The sequence below is a fragment of the Globicephala melas genome, chromosome 7, assembly GCF_963455315.2.
Source record: "Globicephala melas chromosome 7, mGloMel1.2, whole genome shotgun sequence".
Taxonomy (NCBI): Eukaryota; Metazoa; Chordata; class Mammalia; order Artiodactyla; family Delphinidae; genus Globicephala; species Globicephala melas.
In genome coordinates, this window is record NC_083320.1 from 50,980,021 (window position 1) to 51,005,697 (window position 25,677).

The following is a 25,677-nucleotide window of genomic DNA, read 5'->3' on the forward strand; positions in this document are numbered from 1 at the left end:
ATGAAGGTCTCGATGCTCTGGAGAAGAGAGAAATAGAGCAGGATGGGGGGGCGTTGGGAGTGCGGATGGTCTTGGAAGGATTTCCACAACATCTCCAATTCCAGAATTCTTAGGATCTGCCTCTGCTCTCATATCTAGAAATTCATTTTATCCTTTCTCAAGTGCCTTCTTCCCCTCAGTTTATAAATGTCCTCAAATGTAGTCAAGTATCTTCTATCCTAAAAATAAACAAACAAAAAGCTCCTTTAACCATGCATATTCTTCTTGCTTGTATCTCATCCTTTAAGAAAGGAGCTTTCTAAACTGCTGGTCCCACTTTCTCACATCCTGTTCACTCAACAACCTACTCTGATATGACTTCCACTCCAGTCTCTGTACCAAAACTGTTTATAGATGACCTTTGATTGGCCTCATCCAAACACCAACTTGGTGTTTCTTAAGCTTTAATCTTATTTCACCGTTCCCCAGTCTTTGCCATTGTTAAATATTTACTCTTTCTTGAGGATTCAACTTCTCTTAGTTTCTGAGATATTCTACCAGTGACCTCCCTGCTGCATTTAATTACTCCTCCTTCTGTTTCCTTCGTGTTTTATTTTTCTGCATTTACTACCTTCTTCTTAAATGTTAGCATTCCCGCAAGGTAATTATTACTTCTTTAAGGCTAGGAAGTCCTTCACTAACACAGGCATCAGAACCTCAACATATCCAAAACTATACACTCATTTATTCTCTTTTAATCTTGGTTAACTGGTCTTGGTTAACTGCTTTCAGTATTTGTTTCTGCAAAAAGAAGGTAAAACTTTTGGATCATTTCATCTGCCCTGGGAAACATGTTGCTTATTTTTATTTTCAAATTTTAAAGTTTTTATTTTTTAAAATGATGGTTTATATTCTCATGCAACTGTGAAGATTACATGTGTGAATAGAGAATTTGGGTATAAAAAATTAAACACGTGTTATGAGAAACTTATTAGTTATCATCCATCTGAAAGCATTTGACTTTCAAAATCTGGCATATTGCCTAAATTTATTCTTCAAGAGATTAAGTTTATATTGTCATTTCTGGAAGATTGCATCTGGAATGTCTTTATCAGTTCATCCTAGACTATCTTTTTAAATAAGATTCAGTTTAAATATTAAGCACAGCATTTAAAGAAACTGAGCTTATCTAATCATCAGAGGTTAGGGCAGAAAAAAATTATCATCTGGTTTTCATCTGTTATAAATAGCAAATGTCACCCAATTTACTACTTGTGTAAGGTTGAGAAAGACATCCTTCACCAATTCACTCCCTGCAGCCTTATTTTCAGAAAGTATATTCAACTACATAGCTTCATCACAGATGCACATATACACACACACACAAATTTATAGTTCAAGAGTACTGTTTAACAGTACATTGACATAACATCAGGTGAGAAAATGAACTTTGGCTTTGATTCTGAACTGCTACCCAATCAGAATTAGCATTTATATGTATATAAAATATTATTGGATGGGTTTGTTAGGTCTCCGTAGACAAGAATATCCAAACAAAACATACATACTATGCATATATACTAAAGGAAAATGAATCCATTTCATCTTGAGAGACTAAATATTTATACTTGAAATGTTTTACTTTTGGTCAGGTGTTGAAATGAAAACCAAATTCAAATGTATAATTTATAAATATAAGTATTAAGAGAGAACATACTATAAGCATGTAAAATGGAATATAAATATAAATTGTTTAAAAATACATGTGCTCTTGGAAGATAATGCTGGGCACAGAGTAAAACAGGAGGTTTATTTACCTAGAAAATAACATTATTCTATCTAAATTTTAGATATGTACTATTTTTCATTTTACTGGTAACAAAGCATATAATTAAGAATACTACCAAATTAATCAGCAATATAGTGATGATTATTGTGATTAAAGGAAATTGCCATCTGGTTATGTTACTCTGAGTACTTTTTTTATACTTTAAGTAGTACTTGCTTTGTGCTGTGTGATGAAAATGAGACTTTATAGAAATATCTATACCTGCTTGCATTTATAAAAAGGCAAAAAAACTAAATGTGAGACAAAATACACAATCCACAAACAATTATGATTGTGGAAGAAATACATGAAACATTTATCTCAAAACTGGCAGATTTTTGAAGTTCCTGAAAAAGGGCTAGCTTTTCCAACTTGGAAATACACACTGGGTAGCAAATGCTCATGCTTATGCTTGGAACAATTTGAGACACCAAAAGACTTATAGTGTTGGTAGCTGGGCCAGTTAAAACTGCAAGTGAGAATTAATGCCTTCCTTTTACTATCCTTTCTAAGCTACTGCTGAGTGGTAGTGGTCTTGAAGGATTTGGCTTTCTATCTACCTACAACTTTGAACAAGAATTTACTACTGATAGTCCTTTCCGTGGTAGTATTTAGTTGTTCTTGTGTTGCGATGATGTAAACAGCTGGGATCTATTTCAGAATTGTCTGGCTCCAGCTGGACATGCCTTTAAAAAAGAAAAAACCCTTTTGTTCAGAGCTGGGTTTTCACTGTAATCACAGAATTTAGTTTACAAAACCAAGACATAAATGGTGTTCCTGCACGGAGCTGGTTTGACTTGGTTGTCTAGAGAGAAGAAACTCCAACTGCTTGTTCTTTCCTTTCCTCTAGCATTTGAGATTGTCTCACTCCATTAAAAAGGCCTAGAGGTCTAGTTCCTAGTGGGATTTTGTTAAGTAGTGTAAGTGAATTTAAATAAGAGATGTTGTGTGCACCAAAGAATGATTGTGACTCATTTAGGTCAAGCGTGTTTATCCCATTCTTGCTACTAGAAACTCTATTAGTGAAATTTTTTGTCTTAGTCTTGATTACATTAAACCAAACATGTAGAGCTAAGGAAAGAACACATTACTAAGGAGCAGAGACAAAGAAATAATCAGTGTAGTTGAAATATCCACAAAACTTTTCAGGGCAAGAGGAATCAAGTGATAAGAAAACTGCCAAACGCTGAGTCAGCCTCGCCTGATTGTCAGTCTCTGCGTAGTCATGGGAAATCACTTGTTCCTTGGTTAGAGCCTCACTCTGTGTCCCTGTCACCGTGACTGCTACCCATGAACTCTGATGACCAAGCAGGCAGAAAACACCACCACGGGGCTGCTATGGATGAATATCAGTAACCCTCCTCCAAACTTCATCAAACTGGTTTCCAGTTTAGAAGTCTATTGAAACTTATGTATGTGGACTAGAAAATTTGTATTGAGTCCATGTTGAGTCCCCTCAGTATATGAATCCCAAAACATGTGTGAAGTATCTGTTTTTAATACTCTAAAGCATGTTAGAATCTACTGATAGTAAAATCCCTGAGTAGAAAGTGGGAGGTTGTTGATACCACTTTACTTGTTATCCCAATAAAGCACACGGAGTAAATGTCCAAGGCAGTTGCCTAAGAGATCTATCTGTAAAGTTTTAAATCTTCTGTGCAGTGTCAGTTTACAATCAGAGAATGCATGTTGATTTTTAAAGTTTCCAAATAAAAGTTAGGGGGAAACCTGCACAAAGTTAAAAACAGTTGTCATTTTTTTTTTTTTTTTGCGGTACGCGGGCCTCTCACTGTTGTGGCCTCTCCCGTTGTGGAGCACAGGCTCCGGACGCACAGGCTCAGTGGCCATGGCTCACGGGCCCAGCCGCTCCGCGGCACCTGGGATCCTCCCGGACCGGGGCACAAACCCGCATCCCCTGCATCGGCAGGCAGACTCTCAACCGCTGCGTCACCAGGGAAGCCCTGGACCAGATCATTTTAATGGCGAAGTTTGCAGCAGCAGGTGATTGCCATCGCTCCATTTCTTAGTCTATGGTTTCCCTATGGGAGCTCACTAAATAGTACCTTTGTGTAGCTTATAAATTGTAAGTATTTCTAATTTTGAGCAACAAAGAAAAATATCTACTATTGTAAACTGTGGACATGTGACCAAAGATTGTGCCATGATTGATAAATCCACTTCTCATTCTCATTCATTCATTCAGCAAGTACTCATGTAGTATGCTAAGTACTAAATAGTCTGCTAGGCTCTGGGGATCCAGTACTGACCAACATAGACATGATCACTGTTTCATGACGTTTATAGTTATTGAGTTCATTAATTAACTCAATAGATATTTCTTCAGTGCTGCTGTATGCCAGACATTCTTCTGTAATGGAATATGCAAGTAAACAAAAAAATCCTGACCTTGGGGAGCTTCTTCTTAGTGGGAAAATCCAGATAATAAGCACCAAACATGATAAATAAGTAAGTGATAAAATACGCTAGGAAGATAAAAGTATCATGTGGAAGTATAGAGGAGGGGAAGGGAGCAGGAGTTCAGTCTGAGTGGTGGTAATTTAGATACAGTGGTCCACTTAAGAAGATGACACACTTGAGAAAAGACATGAAGGAACCTAGGGAGTTGACCATGCAGACATCTAGAGGAAGAAAGTACTAGGGCAGCGGGAACAGAAAGTACAAAGGCCATAAGGTAAAGGGATGACTGGCATTTTCAGGGAACAAAAAAAGAAGCCATTGTGCTTCAAACAGAATGAGCTAGTGGGAGAGTAGCAGGTAGAAAGATCAGAGAGGTAACAGGGATCCAGATTCTGAGCCTTGTAGTCCTTATAAGGACTCTAAAGAGTCACTCTCGTTGATGTATTAAGAATATACTGGGGACTTCCCTGGTGGCGCAGTGGTTGAGAGTCCGCCTGCCGATGCAGGGGACACGGGTTCGTGCCCCGGTTCGGGAAGATCCCACATGCCACGGAGTGGCTGGGCCCATGAGTCATGGCCGCTGAGCCTGCACGTCCGGAGCCTGTGCTCTGCAACGGGGGAGGCCACGGCAGTGAGAGGCCCGCGTACCGCAAAAAAAAAAAAAAAAATAGAATATACTGTAGTGTACAAAAGTAAGCAGACCCATTAAGAGATAATTGCAGTAATCCAGGCGCAGAATACTGATAGCTCAAACAAGAGTGATGACAGTAGGGGTTGTGAGAGGTGGTTAAATATCTTTTGAGAGTAGAACCAATGGGATTCCCTGATAGATTGATTATCAAATGTGAGAGTTAAAAAGAAGTCAAGGAATACTAAAGTTTTTGGTCTAAGCAACTGGAAGAATGGAGGTATCTTAAACTGAGAGGAAGAAGATTGCAGGAGAAGCATGTTTTTTTCCTTTAGTGAGGAAGTTAGTAGGGGACAGGAGACAATCATGGTTTTTGTAAGGGACATGTTAAGTTCAAGATGTCTGTTACATACCCAAGGGAATATCCTTTATATTTCCAAGGTAGTTTGATATGTGAATATGGAATTTAAAGGCCATAAATTTGGAAATCATTTGTACGTAAAGGTATATGGAACCACTAGACTGGATGAAATTACCAAGGGGGCGAATATGGTTAGAGATGAGGACCCAGACTAATCCCTGGGTCACATCACTATTGAGAGGTCTGAGCGAGGAGGATGAAAAAACAAGAGGAACAGAGAAGGAGCAACCAGTGAGGTAGGAGGAAACCTGGGAGGTGTGGTGCACAGGGGCCAAGGAAAGAAAATACACCATGGAGGAGAAAGTGATCAACTGTGTCAAGTCCTGCCAAGTAAATGGTGTGGCAAGATTCCATCACAAGATTCAGCATAGTAAGGGAAAGACAAAAAAAAAGTCATTAAAAATATGATTAAAGTCATGAAAGACCATTTTTAAGAGACCGCCTTAGTGATACGTATAAACGTTTCTTTTCCCACACTCTCATAAAGTGTGAATATTACCTTTTCAGAGAGAATTTTAAATGTATAGGTTGTTTTATTTTATTTTTCTCCAATTATGAAAGAGACAGCTTTTCTTTTTGTTTGGGGGCACTAATATTTTTCTACAAAGTGTTCACATCTTTAATTTATTTTTCTTTTAAAGTATTAGCATGATTTTTCCTTGATTAAGAGAGCTCTTGATATAATGATGATAACATTTTGTCTGCCATGTTTTCCAGTCTGCAATTTATCTTTCAATAATGTCTTGGCTCTCAGAAGTTTTTAAAAGTTTATTTCTATAGTACTCTCTCACTTTTTTTCTTTGTAACTTCTTAACTTTTCATTTATGTCTTAGATGTATTTTATAAATATATTTATATTTCCAGACTCAATATTTCATATGTATCCATCGAATCCATGTATCCACATTGTTTTCTAGGTTATTTTACACTATCATTTAAATTTTTTATTCTATGATCTACCTAGGGTTTATTTTTTTATTTTTCTTTAATATCTTTATTGGAGTATAATTGCTTTACAATGGTGTGTTAGTTTCTGCTTTATAACAAACTGAATCAGTTATACATATACACATGTTCCCATATCTCTTCCCTCTTGCATCTCCCTCCCTCCCACCCTCCCTATCCCACCCCTCTAGGTGGTCACAAAGCACCAAGCTGATCTCCCTGTGCTATGCGGCTGCTTCCCACTAGCTATCTGTTTTACGTTTGATAGTGTATATATGTCCGTGCCTCTCTCTCACTTTGTCCCAGATTATCCTTCCCCCTCCCCATATCCTCAAGTCCATTCTCTAGTAGGTCTGTGTCTTTATTCCCATCTTACCCCTAGGTTCTTCATGACCTTTTTTTTTTCCTTAGATTCCATGTATATGTGTTAGCATATGGTATTTGTTTTTCTCTTTCTGACTTACTTCACTCTGTATGACAGACTCTAGGTCCATCCACCTCACTACAAATAACTCAATTTCGTTTCTTTTTATGGCTGAGTAATATTTCATTGTATGTATGTGCCTCGTCTTCTTTATCCATTCATCTGTTGATGGACACTTAGGATGCTTCCATGTCCTGGCTATTGTAAATAGAGCTGCAATGAACATTGTGGTACATGACTCTTTTTGAATTATGGTTTTCTCAAGGGTATATGCCCAGTAAGTGGGATTGCTGGGTTGTATGGTAGTTCTATTTGAAGTTTTTAAAGGAACCTCCATACTGTTCTCCATAGTGGCTGTATCAATTTACATTTCCACCAACAGTGCAAGAGTGTTCCCTTTTCTCCACAGTAGGGTTTATTTTTAATGTATTTATCAATACACATTCATTTGACCAAAACACTAAAATATACTGGAGGGCAAAGTAGACCAAACATGCATGTTATGTGATCAGCTCTCTTATCTGTCCCTTCTCTGTTTTGAAACAGTTTCCCTTCAGGCATGTTGCAGTGTAGTTTTTCATTGAAAAAACACCAAATATTTGAACTTCAACAAATATAACTGAGGTCTATTCTGTCATACAGTCAAAGGAGACAGTTGCCTTAGGCAGCAAAAACATTCCACACAGCAAATTCTTTAGGGATTGTTTTTAGTGTGAGAAGCTAGAGGCAATAAAATACAAGGCATTTCCCATTTTGTCTGAAGTGATTAAACCAGAATTTAAATACTTCTTAGAAGTATCATCTTTGGCACCTATATTCATGTTTATATTCCGATGGGGGCTGGAGGAATATAAAGCTACATAAAATACTGATGAACATGTTAGGAAACAATTCAGTAGCTATCCATTTCCTACAATTAAAGGATAAATATTCAGAACGTGTTACTTTTATTGGAAAGAACTGTGTGTGTTTGTGTGCATGGAGATGAAAGTGTGTGTAAGAGAAAGCTTGCAAAATGGATAAGAAAAAATTAATTTTACCTCTGATTATTCATCTCTGTCAATTAGAAGGCTCAAACCAAAAACAAACAATTGGAAATATGAAAATTCAATCTTTTATAATTTGATTTTTCCCAGACTTTAGCAATCTGAGGAATTAATGAGATCTTAAAATCAGTAATATTTCAAATCTCTTTTCACTGTTGGACCCACTTAAGTCCTCTTTAAAAATCCACTCTGCCCTGGGCCTGCCCCAAGGTGTTCAGGTCTTTGTTAGGATGTAGTATGTAGCAGTATTCACAAAGGAATGTATTCCAGTCAGGCTGTCTTGATTCTGTCCCTCCAGGTACCGTAGTCTCCCACTGGGTGTCACCAGACTCCACTCAGTGCTTCAGTTTCCCATCTGGTACAGCTTTGCTCCATAAAGTATGTCAACTAGGGTCCTCCTGACACCAAGGCAGAGGGAGATCTGGGATAAAGCAGGATAGAATGTGCTTTCTGCCCTCCTGCTGCAGTTGATTAGAGGAGTTCCCTAGTAATATTGCTTAGGCCTTCAATGTCCAACAGTGCCTTTACTAAAACAAATCATTCAGTCTCTTAGTTTCTCTTAGTCTCCCTAATGTTTCTGTAGCTAGCATAGTCAGCATATATTCAGCACTTATTGAGCCCATATTCTTCTAGGGCTTAGACATGGGCCAATAAAGACAGAGCAGAAAACAGTGTGAGTTACCAAATGTACCCTGTGCTCAGAATCAGGCCTTCTCACTCATTAAGACTCTCTTCCCAGGTCCAGCTGAAACTCACAGAGTCTGGTCCCTTTGTCCTTTAGAACAACTTTCCAACAGTGATTTCTATGCTAAACACATGTAAAGATGCTTTAGAGACAATGTTTCATGATCTTGTCAGACATAATCTGAGTCTTTCTCAAAAACCAGGTGAGATCTTTGCTACAAAATATTTTCTTAACTGTACCCCGTCTGATCACCTTTCTAAGTTCTATCACTTTAAAGGCAAATGACTTACTTCCAGCATCACATGCATGTATTTATCTGTAGCTTTATGTATCTGTAGCATGTATCTTGCATGGAATTCCTAACCAGCTCATAAGCTTCTTATGAACAAAAAATGTCTTTGTGTCTCCTTATGGGATACAGAACGGTAGGTAAAGGGCAATATATAACCCTGAGTAAATCTCAATACTTTGGGATCTACTTTGTCAAAGTAATAGCTACTAGGGAAAAAAAAAGACATTTTAAAAAAAGAATGTGTGTGTATATTGTTAGAACTTTTGGGTATTTATTTTCCCATTAACTGTAAAGTTTCTGCATATGAGGCTTCTCTCCCAGCCATCTATGACTTAATATGTAGGATATTGGTAATAGGCAGAATAAAATATGTAGCCATAGTGAAATGGACATGACCTTACACAGGATATGAGGTGTATTTAAAGAGTTTTCTGAGTGGTATTTCAACCACACACATTAGACTCAGTTAATATAATTGCTGCTAAGTGCAGTTTTTATTGATAGCACGATATGTTTAAAGGAAGCCATTCAGAAGTCATGAAACCTCACCACTATATTAACCCTGCAAGTTGTATCTCAGAATTAAGGCTTAACTGAGTGACCACTTTCATGTGGTCCAACACTCTTCAGAATCTCAACATTCAATAGTTGCTGAATATATGCTGATTATTCTAGCATTAGAAATGTAAGAATTTCAAGTTTCTATCACAGCGCTCTAATGCTTTCTGTCCAGATACCTTGTATAACCTCTGCACCATAATGGAATGCATCATCTGTTTTGTTCTTTTGGGTTTTTTTTTTCTTTTTAAATAGCCAGACGTTCAATTTTACTTTATTTTATTTTTTAAATTTTTATGGGAGTATAGTTGCTTTACAATGTTGTATTAGTTTCTGCTGTACAGCAAAGTGAATCAGCTATACAAATACATATATTCCCTCTTTTTTGGATTTCCTTCCCATTTAGGTCACCAAAGAGCACTGAGTTGAGTTCCCTGAGTTATACAGTAGGTTCTCATTAGTTATCTATTTTATACATAGTATCAATGGTGTTTACATGTCACTCGCAATCACCCAATTCATCCTAACCCTCCTTGCCCCCCTTGGTATCCATATGTTTGCTCTCTACGTCTGTGTCTCTATTTCTGCTTTGTAAATAAGGTCGTTTATACCAATTTTTTCAGATTCCACATGTATGTGTTAATATGTGTTAATATATGATATTTGTTTTTCTCTTTCTGACTTACTTCACTCTGTATGACATTCTCTAGGTCCATCCACGTCTCTACAAACGACCCAGTTTCATTCCATTATATATATGTACCACATCTTCTTTATCCATTCGTCTTGTCGATGGGCATTTAGGTTGCGTCTATGACCTGGCTATTGTAAATAGTGCTACAGTAAATATTGGGGTGCATGTGTCTTTTTGAATTATGTTTTTTTCTGAGTATATGCCCAGTAGTGGGATTTCTGGTCACATGGTAGTTCTATTTTTAATTTTTTAAGGAGCCTCTATAATGTTTTCCATAGTGGGCATACCAATTTACATTCCCACCAGCAGTGCAAGAGGGTTCCCTTTTCTCCACACCCTCTCCAGCATTTGTTGTTTGTAGATTTTGTGATGATGGCCATTCTGACCGGTGTGAGGTGATAACCTCATTGTAGTTTTGATTTGCATTTCTCTAATAATTAGTGATATTGAGCATCTTTTCATGTGTTTGTTGACCATCTGTATGTCTGTTTTGGAGAAATGTCTATTTAGGTCTTCTGCCCATTTTTTGATTGGGATTTTTAAAAAAATATTGAGCTGCATGAGCTGTTTGTATATTTTGGAGATAAATCCTTTGTCAGTTGCTTCATTTGAAAATATTTTTTCCCATTCTGAGGGTTGTCTTTTTGTTTTGTTTATGGTTTCCTTTTCTGTGGAAAAGATTTTAAGTTTAGGTCCCATTTGTTAATTTTTTAAATTTTCATTACTTTAGGAGGTGGATCAAAAAAGATCTTGCTGTGATTTATGTCAAAGAGTGTTCTTCCTGTGTTTTCATCTAAGAGCTTTATAGTGTCTGGCCTCACATTCAGGTCTCTAATCCATTTTGAGTTTATTTTTGTGTATGGTGTTAGGGAGTGTTCTAATTTCATTCTTTTACATATAGCTGTCCAGTTTCCCAGTACCACTTATTGAAGTGGCTGTATTTCCTCCATTGTATATTCTTGCCTTCTTTGTCATAGATTAGGTGACCATAGGTGCTTGGGTTAATCTCTGGGCTTTTATCTTGTTCCATTGATGTATATCTCTGTTTTTGTGCCAGTACCATACTGTCTTGATTACTGTAGCTGTGTAGTATAGTCTGCAGTAAGGGAACCTGACTACTCCAGCTCAGTTTTTCTTTCTCAAGCCTGCTTTGGCTATTCGGGGTCTTTTGTGTTTCCATACACATTGTGAAATTTTCTGTTCTAGTTCTGTGAAAAATGCCATTGGTAATTTGATAGAGATTGCATTGAATCTGTAGATTGCTTTGGATAGTATAGTCATTTCCACAATATTGATTCTTCCAATCCAGGAACATGGTATATCTTCCCATCTGTTTGTTTCATCTTTAATTTCTTTCATCAGTGTCTTATAGTTTTCTGCATAGAGGTCTTTTGTCTCCCTCGGTAGGTTTATTCCTAGGTATTTTTTTATTTTATTTTATTTTTTGTTTTTGCTGTACGCGGGCCTCTCACTGTTGTGGCCTCTCCTGTTGCGGAGCACAGGCTCTGGACACGCAGGCCCAGCGGCCATGGCTCATGGGCCCAGCCGCTCCGCGGCATGTGGGATCCTCCCGGACCGGAGCATGAACCCGCGTCCCCTGCATCGGCAGGCAGACTCCCAACCACTGCGCCACCAGCGAAGCCCTATTCCTAGGTATTTTATTCTTTTTGTTGCAGTGGTAAATGGGAGTGTTTCCTTAATTTCTCTTGCAAATTTTTCATCATTAATGTATAGGAATGCAAGAGATTTCTGTGCATTAATTTTGTATCGTGCTACTTTACCAGATTCATTGATTAGCTCTAATAGTTTTCTCGTGGCATCTTTAGGATTTTCTATGTATAGTATCATGTCATCTGCAAACACTGACAGTGTTACTTCTTTTCCAGCTTGTATTCCTTTTATTTCTTTTTCTTCTCTGATTGCTGTGGCTAGGACTTCCAAAACTATGTTGAATAATAGTGGTGAGAGTGGACATCCTTGTCTTATTCCTGATCTTAGAGGAAATGCTTTCAGTTTTTCACCATTGAGAGTGATGTTTGCTGTGGGTTTGTCATATATGGGCTTTATTATGTTGAGGTAGGTTCCCTCTATGCCCACTTTCTGGAGAACTTTTATCATAAATGGGTGTTGAATTTTGTCAAAAGGTTTCTTCTGCATCTACTGAGATGACCATATGGTTTTTCTTCTTCAGTTTGTTAATATGGTTTATCACATTGATTGATTTGCGTATATTGGAGAATCCTTGCATCCCTGGGATATATCCCACTTGATCATGGTGTATGATCCTTTTAATGTGTTGTTGGATTCTGTTTGCTAGTATTTTGTTGAGGATTTTTGCATCTATCTTTATCAGTGATATTGGTCTGTAATTTTCTTTTTTTGTAGTAGCTTTGTCTGGTTTTCGTATCAGGGTGATCGTGGCCTCATAGAATGAGTCTGGGAGTGTTCCCTCCTCTGCAATTTTTTGGAAGACTTTGAGAAGGATGGGTGTTAGCTCTTCTCTAAATGTTTGATAGAATTCACCTGTGAAGCCATCTGGTCTTGGACTTTTGTTTGCTGTAAGATTTTTAATCACAGTTTCAGTTTCATTAGCTGTGATTTGTCTGTTCGTATTTTCTGTTTCTTCCTGGTTCAGTCTTGGAAGCTTATACCTTTCTAAGTATTTGTCCATTTCTTCCAGGTTATCCATTTTATTGGCATTGAGTTACTTGTAGTAGTCTCTTGAGATGCTTTGTATTTCTGTGGTGTCTGTTGTAACTTCTCTTCTATTTCTAATTTTACTGATTTGAGTCCTCTTTTTTTCTTGATGAGTCTGGCTAAAAGTTTATCAGTTTTGTTTACCTTCTCAAAGAACCAGCTTTTAGTTTTATTGATCTTTGCTATTGTTTTCTATGTTTCTGTTTCATTTATTTCTGCTCTCATCTTTATGATTTCTTTCCTTCTACTAACTTTGGGTTTTTTTGTTCTTCTTTCTCTAGCTGCTTTAGGTGTTAGTTTAGGTTGTTTATTTGAGGTTTTTCTTGTTTCTTGAGGTAGGATTGTATTGCTATAAACTTCCCTCTTAGAACTGCTTTTGCTGCATTCCATAGGTTTTGATTCGTCATGTTGTCATTGTCATTTGTCTCTAGGTATTTTTGATTTCCTCTTTCATTTCTTCAGTGATCTTTTAATTGTTTACTGGCATATTGTTTAGCCTCCATGTGTTTGTGTTTTTTAGTTTTTTCCTGTAACTGATTTCTAATCTCATAGCATTGTGGCCGGAAAAGGTGGTTGATACAATTTCAGTTTTCTTATATTGACTGAGGCTTGATTTGTGACCCAAGATGTGATCTGTCCTGGAGAATGTTTCATGTGCACTTGAGAAGGAAGTGTATTTGCTGCTTTCAGATGGACTGTCCTATAAATATCTAGTCTGTCTGGTCTAATGTGTCATTTAAGGCTTGTGTTTCCTTATTAGTTTTCTGCCTGGTTGATCTGTCCATTGCTGTAAGTGGGGTGTTAAAGTCCCCCACTATTGTGTTATTGTTGATTTCCCCTTTTATGGCCATTAGCATTTGTCTTATGTATTGAGGTGCTCCTATGTTGGGTGCATAAATATTTGTAATTGTTATATTTTCTTCTTGGATTGGTCCCTTGATCATTATGTAGTGTCCTTCCTTGTCTCTTGTAACAGTATTTATTTTAAAGTCTATTTTGTCTGATATGACAATTGCTACTCCAGCTTTCTTTTGATTTCCATTTGCATAGAATATCTTTCTCTATCCCCTCACTTTCAGTCTGTATGTGTCCCTAGGTCTGAAGTGGGTCTCTTGCAGACAGCATATAGATGGGTCTTGTTTTTGTATCCATTCAGTGAGCCTGTGTCTTTTGGTTGGTGCATTTAATCCATTCACATTTAAGGTAACTATTGATATGTATGTTCCTATTACCATTTTCTTAATTGTTTTGGGTTTGTTTTTGTCTTTTTGGTCTTCTTTTGGTCTTTTCCTTCTCTTGTGTTTCCTGCCTAGAGAAATTCCTTTAGCATTTGTTGTAAAGCTAGTTTGGTGGTGCTGAATTCTCTTAGCTTTTGCTGATCTGCAGAGCTTTTGATTTCTCCACTGAATTTGAATGAGATCCTTGCTGGGTGAGTTATCTTGGTTGTAGGTTTTTCTCTTTCCTCACTAAGTATATGCTGCCACTCCCTTCTGACTTGTAGAGTTCCTGCTGAAAAGTCAGCTGATAACCTTATGGGGCTTCCCTTGTAGGTTATTTGTTGCTTTTCCCTTGTTGCTTTTAATATTTTTTCTTTGTATTTAATTTTTGTTAGTTGATTAATATGTGTCTCTGCATGTTTCTTCTTGGGTTTATCCTCTATGGGACTCTCTTTGCTTCCTGGACTTGGGTGGCTATTTCCTTTCCTATGTTAGGGAAGTTTTCAACTATAATCTCTTCAAATATTTTCTCAGATCCTTTTTCTTTCACTTCTTCTTCTGGGACCCCTATAATTTGAATGTTGGTGCGTTTAATGCTGTCCCAGAGGTCTCTGAGACTGTCCTCATTTCTTTTCATTCTTTTTTCTTTGTTCTGCCCTGTGGCAGTTATTTCCACCATTCTATCTTCCAGCTCTCTTATCCGTTCTTCTGCCTCAGTTATTCTGCTATAGATTCCATCTAGTGTATTTTTAATTTCAGTTATTGCATTGTTCATCCTCATAAGAAGAGGAGAGGACAGACAGAGACACAGAGGGCAGGCCACATGAAGACAAAGACAGAGATTGGAGTTATGCTGCCATATGCTAAGGAACAGCTGGGGCCACCAGAAGCTGGTAACAACAAGGAAGGATTCTTCCCTAGAGCCTTTGGTGGGAACATGACCCTGCTGATAATTTGATTTCAGACTTTCAGCCTCTCAAACTGTGAGAAAATAAACTTTTGGTCTTTTAAGCCACTAAGTGTGTGGTAATTTGTTAAGGCAGCCCTAGGAAACTGATACTAAGTGTACACTTTTATATCACAATTTTATAAGTGAAGGAAGTGAAGCACAGATGAGGCATCCCATGTACTCTCTCAAGGTCATTCAAGCAGAGCTAGAATTCAAACCCAGATTATCTGGCTTCAGACATTTGCACTTAACCACTACCTATACTGCCTCTATTATTTTTTATTACCAGATAGTAAAGAGTGACCTAGCCTCTGTACATAGAACTAGAGATAGCACAGTATTCCCTGGAGGCAGACAGTTGCTCAGAATAGATAAATGTTAGGCTTAAACCACTTTTTCCTATCTAGCTATTTGATTATAAAACCATTGTTTACTGTCTTGTCAAAACCTAGTATACTAAAATAAACACATTTACTATATATATAGAAAAAGAGAGCTATCAAAGACATGCATTTATTTGTAATAATCTGTGACAACACCTGTAACTGATTATCTAAATCCTCTTCAGCAGAATATGCTATTTACCTAGCTTCTTTTACAGCCCGATTTAATAGGTTTCTGGGACCCACGATTCTGTAGGGTCAACTATATTTCTTATCTTGTCTCCATATTAAAAAATGAATGGGTTTGGATTGTAGATTCTGTTAACTATTAATTTCTTTCAATAAAAATTACGTTTTGTATGATTGAACACGTTTTGTGGCCATACTTTCAGAATTTTTAGAAGGGAAGTTCTCTTCTGCACTCTCTGGATCATTGGGGCAAAAAACCCATATTTCTTAGAATTATGTTAACTACGATTAATATGCATCTGCTACATGCCAGGCTATACGTATATGCATTACTTTATTTATCCCTCACAAGGACTCTAATTTTATCTCCAAATTATTGATGTGAACAAGAGAGAGCAGAAAGGATAAAAAACTTGAAGAATACCACACAGATTTTAATCACCAGAGCTGAGATTCAAGCCCATGTTTTTCCGATTCTCATCCTCTCTCTTTTTCAGCTTTTTGCCTGTACCAAGTAAAGGTGGTCACCAATACCATAAAGATGAGATGCATAGGATTTTAATTGGTCAGTTTGAAAAAGAGGTTCATTTCTTTACATCTTTTGTTTGCCACCCCCATAGATGGAGGTAACTTAAGGCCCTTATGAATAACCCCCTGCCTAATGGAGGGATGGAACTATTAAAGTGGAACTGATAGGCTCATGAAGCTTACTTTGGCTGTAGTTGTTCAGAAAAATTACCATTGTTCTAGAGCTTGCTTTTTATTGCAAAAAGTAACATAGTACAGGCACACATAATAGTAAAATAAAGACAGATGGTGAGGAGGGTGGCTCACAACTTAAGAAAAATAAAAATGAGAAGTTTTTCTGTTGCTTATTTCTTTAGTTTAACCCCATTGCATACCTAAAATTACTTTCGCCTAGAGGCTCTAGTTTGTGAACACTATTTTCCACTTGTCCTTTTTTAACTTCCTAAACCAGCAGAGGGAGCTGTAGGGTCACAAGCAGTTCTTTTTAAAATGATGTAATAAGCACCAAATGTGAAGCTCTTCTTTCTGGTTTCATTGCCAGTGAGAAAATACAACCCCCTTTGCCCACACAGTGTTTATTTAAGGGATCAGAACACTCCTAGGGGGATCTATTGGCCAATTATCAGGGGTAGAACAGAACATTATTTACACGGCACACACTGGAGTGGCTCCATGGGATCTGTTCTGGCCTACCACGTAATTATATAATTACATGAAAAAATATATTTATCTCAGAGATCAGTAGGGATTAAAATGCCTGTCTGGAAGACAAAGGATGCTGATATAAGTGCAAAGAATTCTTTGGTTTGGCTTTACAGGTAAAACAAAGGACCTGTGGTGATTCAACAATTAATCATAATAAGATGAAAGAAGGCTTTGACATTGACAACAGGGACCTGTGATATTTACTTTTGGAATATTTTCCATCACTAATTTTAGTAAATTGATATGTTAATTAAAATTAATTTGCATTAAAATTAAGACTATGCAGGTGTTTCTCCAGTTTATCTTGGTTCAGCTCTTAGAAAATGTATCTTAACCAAAAAAAAAAAAAAATTTACGTTTATGACATTCCAAGTTATTAAAAAACAAATAGCATATTGTGGCAGTGTTTAAGTTATATGAAACTTGAAATGTATTTAGCCATGCTTTGGGCTACTTTGAGGTAAGGAGAGTTTTAGTTTTCATTTTATGAAGTGTGTATTCATGTTGTACTCCTTTAAAAATTTGAAAATAGACTAGATTTTTTTTTTCGTTAATTCTAGAATGCATTTGTATGCCCAGGTAATTGTAAAAGGTTAATTAAATAATAATAAAATGACACTTTGCCTACTACTGTCTAAGAAAGCCCAAAGTAAAATTAATTCTATTATTGTTTTTCACAAAGTTTAGGAGTAAGATTAGTACAAAGGAGTATGTAGAGATCAACATTATCACATAGCCTAAGAATCTTTGGCAAACGAATCTCTCTCCCATATCTCTTCATGCTAGGATTTACAGGTATGTTATTTAAAAAAACCCAGTTGAGTTACTTAATAGAAAAATTACAATGTCAAAGAAAATAGCATAAACAAGATACCACAGGCATACATAATTGGGAAAGATTAATAGAAAAATATTTTGGAAGTAATTATCGCACAAGTGCTAATTTATTGTTTAGAGGGGGAATTACGTCAAGGAGTAATAGTAGGGTTAGAAGATTTCGGCGAGCTCTGATTGACTACATTAACCATCAGGGCTTAAAGCATGGAAGGGGAGAAGTGTAGGAAATCTCAGATCCAATACTTCTTCCTTCTGTTCTCTAGTATTCCTTCCATAACATCAAAGGTAGGGACAGTTACCTTTTACCTGAACAGATGGAAGAAGAGGACTTCCTTTCTTGCCCCATTCTTTTAGAAGTTCAGGATCCTTTAGAGATACTGAGAACTGTCCCGAAAGATCCAGACTCATTCCCACAATAATAGAATAATTTTGTTCAAGGCAAACGTTAAAATAATAGTGAAACTAAATTTGAAAGCTAAGTATAAAATAACACTTGTTATAAATACACACCTAAAAATAAAATGTATTTTTAATACTTTTAAAAACTTTTTTTTGGCCATATAAAAATTTACATTGAGATCTCTATAGTTATATAAGGTTAGCATGATCATGAAACCAAGTTCCCTGCTGAATTTATGATTAACCTATGTAAAACTTTGTTCTCTTTCTTATCCTGCTCCTGTTCCCCTGAGGATTGAGGAGTGTCAAAGAAAAGGAGATTTTGAAACCAAGCAGGACCCTGTGGGGCCTTCCCAGGTACAAAAGCCCCTCCATGTCCTTCATTTCTTGTTTGTAGAAAAAAAGGCTTTAGTCTTGTAAGCCTTTCCTAAGTTCCAAAAAGCAGATTCAAGCAGTTAATGATTAGGACAATAGAAACACAGGATTCCTAGTTTCTCCTGAAGGGATATAGGTAACAGTCTGATACATATCTTTGAATTATTATTCTACCGAAACTAAGACCCCCCCCACCCAGGTAGAGGATGGTGGCTACATGCTGATCACAAGCACGTAGAACTCAGAATGGTTGGAACCAGAAGGCTGAGATTCCCAAAACATCACTTTGTCACCTCACCAGCAACCAATCAAAAGGTCCACGAGCTGATCACACATCCCATGACCCTTTCCCCTAACACTGTCTTTAAAAACCCTTGCCTGAAAGCCGTCAAGGAGTTAGGGTCTTTTAAGCATGAGCTGTCCAATCTCCTTGCTTGGTGCCCTGCAAATAAACCCTTACTTTGCTGCAAACACCCATTGTCCGAGTTTGGCTTTCTGCTGCACAGGCATATGAGCCCTTGTTCAATAACAGTCATCCACAGGTAATTTTCAATACCTGAAATATATTTATTTTTCACTGAACTACTGTAGGTTAAGAGGCAAAACTGATAATCCGGAGGTCATCAAATGAACTCAAAATGGAAGCTCTCTTCACAATTTGAACTAGAATCATTAGACTTCATAGTCTCACAGGAAATGGACAATAGGGTCTTACATAGGGTAAAGAGTCAACAAGAATTTTAAATTAGATGAAATATTTCTCCAAGTATCATAGTATGGAAGAATAATTTATTATTACTCTGATTATTCATTAGTTTCTGAATAGTCCACCAAAAAAAGCATTTCATTGTGGTTGTTTTGGTTTTTTTAAAAGAATTTTTCCCAGTACATTTTATTTATTTATTTATTTATTTTTTATTTATTTACTTACTTACTTATTTTTGACTGTATTGGGTCTTCGTTGCTGCGTGCGGGCTTTCCGTAGTTGAGGTGAGCAGGAGGTACTCTTCACTGCTGAGCGCGGGCTTCTCATTGCAGTGGCTTCTCGTGGAGCATGGGCTCTAGGTGCGTGGGCTTCAGTAGTTGTGGCACGTGGGCTCAGTAGTTGTGGCTCATGGGCTCTAGAGCGCAGGCTCAGTAGTTGTGGCTCATGGGCTGAGTTGCTCCGCAACATGTGGAATCTTCCTGGACCAGGGATTGAACCCACGTCCCCTGCACTGGCAGGCAGATGCGTCACCAGGGAAGTCCTCAGTGTGGTTATTTGTGACAATGAATCGCTATGGTGTTGGTAATTTGGCTCAGGAGTTCACCATTCCAAAATGAAAAGTCAAAATACTTTTTAATGTTTCAACATAATCCTTTCAACTTTCCAAACATGATGAAATGTTTTGTAGGAACTGGAGGAAATCAGAAGCCAGTCTTCATCTTTAGATTTCTGAGAAAGATTTTTAAGGAAATCTCCGCTACATGTTAGGAGGCAAAGTACTGACTTAGGCAAAACTTCTAAATAGGCCAAGTTTGTTTTTGCATCCTTCTTAATGTTCTTGAATGACTGGAACACCAGTATATGAGCCACTGAGCTTGAGACCTTTTCCCATTTCCCGTCGTTCACACCCTCCCTAACCCTTTGGCCACTGTAGAAGATTGTAAGAGTGGGCGTCATTGCTTTCAAAAAGACAACCCTGAGAATGGGAGAAAATCTTTGCAAATGAAGCAACTGACAAAGGATTAATCTCCAAAATATACGAACAGCTCGTGCAGCTCAATATCAAAAAAACAAACAACCCAATCAAAAAGTGGACAGAAGACCTAAATAGACATTTCTCCAAAGAAGATATACAGGTGGCCAACAAACATGAAAAAATGCTCAACATCACTAATTATTAGAGAAATGCAAATCAAAACTACAATGAGATATCACCTCACACCGGTCAGAATGGCCATCATCACAAAATCTACAAACAGTAAATGCTGGAGAGGGTGTAGAGAAAAGAGAACCCTCTTGCACTGTTGGTGGGGATATAAATTGATACAGCCACTATGGAGAACAGTATGGAGGTTCCTTTAAAAACTAAAAATAGAACTACCATATGACCAAGCAATCCCACTACTGGGCATATACCCAGAGAAAACCATAATTCAAAAAGACACATGCACCCCAGTGTTCATTGCAGCACTATTTACAATATCTAGGTCTTGGAGAAACCTAAATGTCCACTGACAGATGAATGGATAAAGAAGCTGTGGTACATATATACAATGGAATATTACTCAGCCATAAAAAGGAACGAAATTGGGTTATTTGTAGAGACGTGGATGGACCCAGAGACTGTCATACAGAGTGAAGTCAGAAAGAGAAAAACAAATATCGTATATTAACGCATATATGTGAAATCTGAAACAACTGGTATCAATGGTCTTATTTACAAGGTAGAAATAGAGACACAGACGTAGAGAACAAACATTTGGATACCAACGGGGGAGGGAGGGAGGTGGGATGAATTGGGAGATTGGGATTGACATATAAACACTATTGATACTATGTATAAAATAGATAACTAACGAGGACCTACTGTATAGCACAGGGAACTTTACTCATGGCTCTGTGGTGACCTAAATGGGGAGGAAATCCAAAAAAGTGGGGATATATGTATACGTATAGCTGATTCACTTTGCTGTACAGTAGAAACTGACACAACATTGTAAAGCAACTATACTCCAATAAAAATTTTTTTTTAAGTCTTCAGAAAAAGAATGAGAGGGCATTCACACTTGTATTTTCATGCACTGTGACGTACATACCGCACTGAGTAGGAACTCTAAAAAAAATAAAAGGTAGGATTTAAAATCTTTCATTGCATACTTTCAGTTTCCTGCCTTTTAAAATGCATGTTACATTAAAAATAGTACAACTTTTTTTTCTGAGTGATTCCAGGTCAGTGTTTTGGTCATCTTGTCCTACACAGTGAGGTAACTGTGTAAATTTATGGCGTTTCTGCTTCTTCCCTCCTCAGACAGCTAGCTCATACATCTCTGCCAATCATTTTAATTGTTACTTCTACAGCTTACTTCCTTTATTTGCCTCTAGACTGCCAGGGCCTAGGGGGACCAGTATGCTTTTAAGAATTAAATATTTAATAATAGACTTAGCAATGGCCTCGGATCCAGAAGGGGCAAAATGATGCCATTTCCAACCCCCAAAGTCCTTTATCAATTCTAGTCCATCTGTATTTAAAGCTGAGATTGTCTTGTTATATTGAGGGAAACATATGAGAACCTTGCTCTAAGATAGCTTGTTGAAAGTCAATAAGATCATTTTAAGTTTGGTCTTGAGAATAAAATCTTACAAACTTACTCAAGAATGCAGTGAATAAAATTTCTGTCAAGAAAAAAAAAAAGGTGGCTTTGGCTTCCTATCAAAGATAAGGAAAGCACAACATGGCTCCTGTTGGTAATTACACCAGAAAGAGATATAGAACACAGATCATAAATGCAGTGCTTATCATGTAATTTTCAACACGTGGGCCTAGTAATTCCCTGAAACTAATCTTTGGACACTCTTACTTCTGTTTGATGTTTTTGTCTCTTAATGAAAAAATTGAAAATTTTCAGAATTTGACCTAGAGTGTTTTAAAACTTGGTAGTTCATTTATTTAACACGTGGCTCAGAGCTTTGCATAGAGTTCAAGTTTAATAAGTATTTGTATACTGATTGGCAGCAATGCTGATATCTTTACTGTTCCAAAAATACACACTCCACAGAAAGAATGCAGCCTGTTCTGACAACTGAAACGTGGGATATTTTGTCATGAGGACCTGTTGAGAAAGGAATTAATGAAACTGTTCTTAAAGCAGTCTTGTGATCAGACAAGAATATAAGGTTTTAAAAGGGAGAATGTTTAGAAAAGTTTCATAGGCCAGTACAAGTTTGTAAGAATGTAAGAATGTAATCCTACCTTAAATTTGCCCCACTAAGAACCAAGTCTTCAATTTATCTTGACATTTTTATTTTATAACATATAATATATATATGTTATATAATATATATAATAAATATAATAAATATATATTTATTTTATATTCCTAATTGGATTTCCATTAATTTATTTTGGAAGATAATCTGATGAGTATTTCAACTTCTCACAGCTCATAAATATTATTTAGAAAGTCAAAATGCATTAAAGCAAGAGAAAAAGAAGTTGGTGCTAGCTGTTAGCCACCTTCTATAAATAAGAGCAGTGGAAACAGGCAGATGAACTGAGGCAAATAAAATCTAGGGTAGACTAATTTTTAAAAATTAACTCTGAATCAACTTCTTAATCCTTTTCCCTCTTCCTAATATTTTCAAAGCACTCAAGAGAACAAGGTAACATACCAAGTAATCTTAAGAATTGTCCAAAAGTGCTCTGTTTTCTCCAGACAAAATTTCAGCTCCTGAGCACATGGCACACAGGACCTTTGACCAGTCCCCAGCATCTCTCCGTGTTCCCTCCTCCACAGGCCTCACCCCCAGCCACAGTGTTCCGGGTTTACCTGCCTTTGGCTTCTGTGCCTCTGCAGCTGCTCAACCCTTTGTCTGGAATCCACACCACGGGCTTCTCTATGAAAATCTTACTCATCCCTCAACTAACAGATGAAGTTCATTTCTCCTGCAAAGTCTTTGCTATCTGTGACAGGGAGAGCTAGTGGGTTCCTCTTCCATACTCAAATAACATTGTCCACATCAGTCTTATGGAACTTATTATTGTTTTACACAGCTTTCTTTTCCATTTGACTATGTTGTTTCCTATAGACAAGGACTGTATTTAGCTCATCCTCAACCAAAAGAGCCTAATACATGACCTGCCTGGCAGATAGTAAGCATTTTGTAAATGTTTGTAGAATGAATGAGTGAGGGTGAGAGAGTAAATGAATGAGTGACTGAAATACACATCAGCAATTTGTAATTTGTTTCAGTACGGCTAAAATTAAACCGTTAAACTGACATTCATTTTTAAATCAGAAAGGTTATTCAGTCACTGATTCAGTGTTTACTAAGAGTCCTCAGCAATACAAATGGAAGACATAAGAATACTCCTGAAAGACAAATAAGACATTGGCCCTGTTTCCAAGGAATTCAGTCTAGCTAGAAGGGATTACCCATACACACAAATAGATAGGTATAATGCATTCTGAGTCTCAAAGGAGCACAGCTCAAAGGATTTAGAAGTGGGGGCTCAGAGAGAGGACATCTGTGCAAATGAAGCTACAGAACAAATGTGGAGGCGAGAAACCACGCATTGTTTTTGAGGAACTTAATGCAGCTCTGCATTGCTGCAGCCTGAGATTAAAGGAAGCTGTGGTAGGAGGTGGGGCTAGACAGGTAGGAGGGGCCAGATCGTAAACAGCCCTGCAAATTATTTCCAGGGCCTTGTCATAAAGGAATGGGTGCACATTTGAAGGGTTGTAATCAAAAAGTCACAGGGTTAGATTTGTGTGGTCAGCTGTCGGAGGTGGGGAAAGGCAGATTGGAGGGAGAGAAGATTAAAGCAGACTTAATCCATTGTTTAAGTCCATTGTTATTACATATGGACCTATAATGTGAGTTCAAAATATAAAAATTATTAAAAACAAGAGTACTAAGCATCTTGTAGGAACTTTTGTATAAAAGATTTTGTAAAAACTTCACTAAGTTATAAGACTGAAGGATCTTTAGATTTTAATTAGGGCAAATAGGATAGATGGGTAAATGGGAAAAATACTGACTATTCCAACAGAAAAGCAAAAAAAGCTCATGTCACAATTTGGCCTTGTAAAGGAGCATGACATTAAACATGGGAACCCTGCTCTCTTCTGTGAGCCTCACTTTCCTCTAAAATGAAAGATTCTGCTTACCTTACATAGTTTCCTGTAAAAAACAAATTAGCTATACAAAAACACAGTTTATGTTGAAGCACTACACAAATATAGGGTGTTTACACATTACTTTTTAAAATCTTTGATTTAAGTAAAGCAAATAGCCAGTCTCCAAGAAGGCTGCAAACCTATTCCCAATTCGGCATCTTTATAAAGAGGCAATACATATCTCATCCCAGAAAACATAAGGGAACACTGTATTAGGTATTAAATGAAGGAAGGCAAGCCCATATAGACAACATCTGCCTATTCTACTTATAGGCATTGTTTTTTCTTCCTGGACTCCCATTAGCGTTAATAAGGATGGAGTGTGTACGTCTTAGTATGCCAATAGTGTGTCATTAACCCTCCTAAACACTAATGGATATAATGCACATACATTTCAGCAGAGCAAGCGATAGACTTCTCTATTTTTAGTAACTATATACTGATGCAAACACATGTTTTACAGTATACTGACTCAAATAAAAATTGTAATTTGAGAGCTTCTTAGAGAAATGTCTGATTCTGTAAGACTGGGGTAGAAGATATACAAATGAGCCTGGAGTATCTTGTAGCACCAGAAAGTAAGAATATGCTAAAACAAACAAAAAAACCCCCACAGTAATGGTGTGAGCAACAAAATAAAGTAGTACTGAGTTATAACCCAGAGTATTAAATAAATATCCATGAGTCCATACTGGTAAAAATAAATGATTGAATAAATGTAAAAAAATGGAGGAGCAGAGACAAATGTTCTGTGCAAAATGAATTCCAAATAGTTATTTATTGGAATTTATTCCAAAAAATTTATATTTACAAAATAATTTTATGTAGATACATTTTTTTCAAGGAGGTGGAGTCTAACTTCCCACTCCTTGAGTGTGAGCTACACATGGTGATTTCCTTCCAGAGAATGAAATATGGAAAGGGGGTAAAAAAACCAGTACCTCTGCAGTGGGGAGAACTGGCGAACACTCCCTCAACCAGGTGATCAAGGTCAACGTCAACAGTGATAAATCAGATTGATAGCTTGTACCCTTGATACCATTTGATGAAATGGTCACTTTATATCTATAGTCTTTCTCCCCAGAACCCACAACCCCAGTCTAGTCATGAGAAAAACATCAGACAAATCCCAATAGAGGGATATTCCAGAAAATACCTGACCAGTACTCCTCAAAACTGTCAAGGTCATCAAAAACAAGGAAAGTCTAAGAAACTGTCAAAAGCAAGAGAAACCTAAGGAAATGTGATAACTAAATGTAAGGTGGTATCCTGGATGTGTTCCTAGATCAGAAAAAGGACATTAGGCAAAAACTACACAAATATGAATAAAACATGGACTTTAGTTAATAATAATGGATCAATATTGGTTTGGTAAGTAACAAATGTACCATATTAATATAAGGTATATATCATAGAAAAAACTAGATATAGCATATATGGAAACTCTGTATTATCACAATTTTCCTATAAATCTAAAACTGTTCTAAAATATAAATTTTATTTTTAAAATAGTATAATTTGAGTTGGAACTTACTCTGTTAAAAGTAATATTATTAAGAGGAAAGACAAAGACATGAACCAGACTTTTAAAAATGGA

General features: G+C 37.0%; 1 protein-coding gene across 2 annotated transcripts in view; it reads right to left on the reverse strand.

Annotated features, from left to right (window-relative positions):
• PPP1R1C (protein phosphatase 1 regulatory inhibitor subunit 1C) overlaps nt 1-25,677 on the reverse strand; it is a 128,653-nt gene that overhangs the window by 21,828 nt on the left and 81,148 nt on the right. The gene's annotated exons all lie outside the window — the stretch shown is intronic.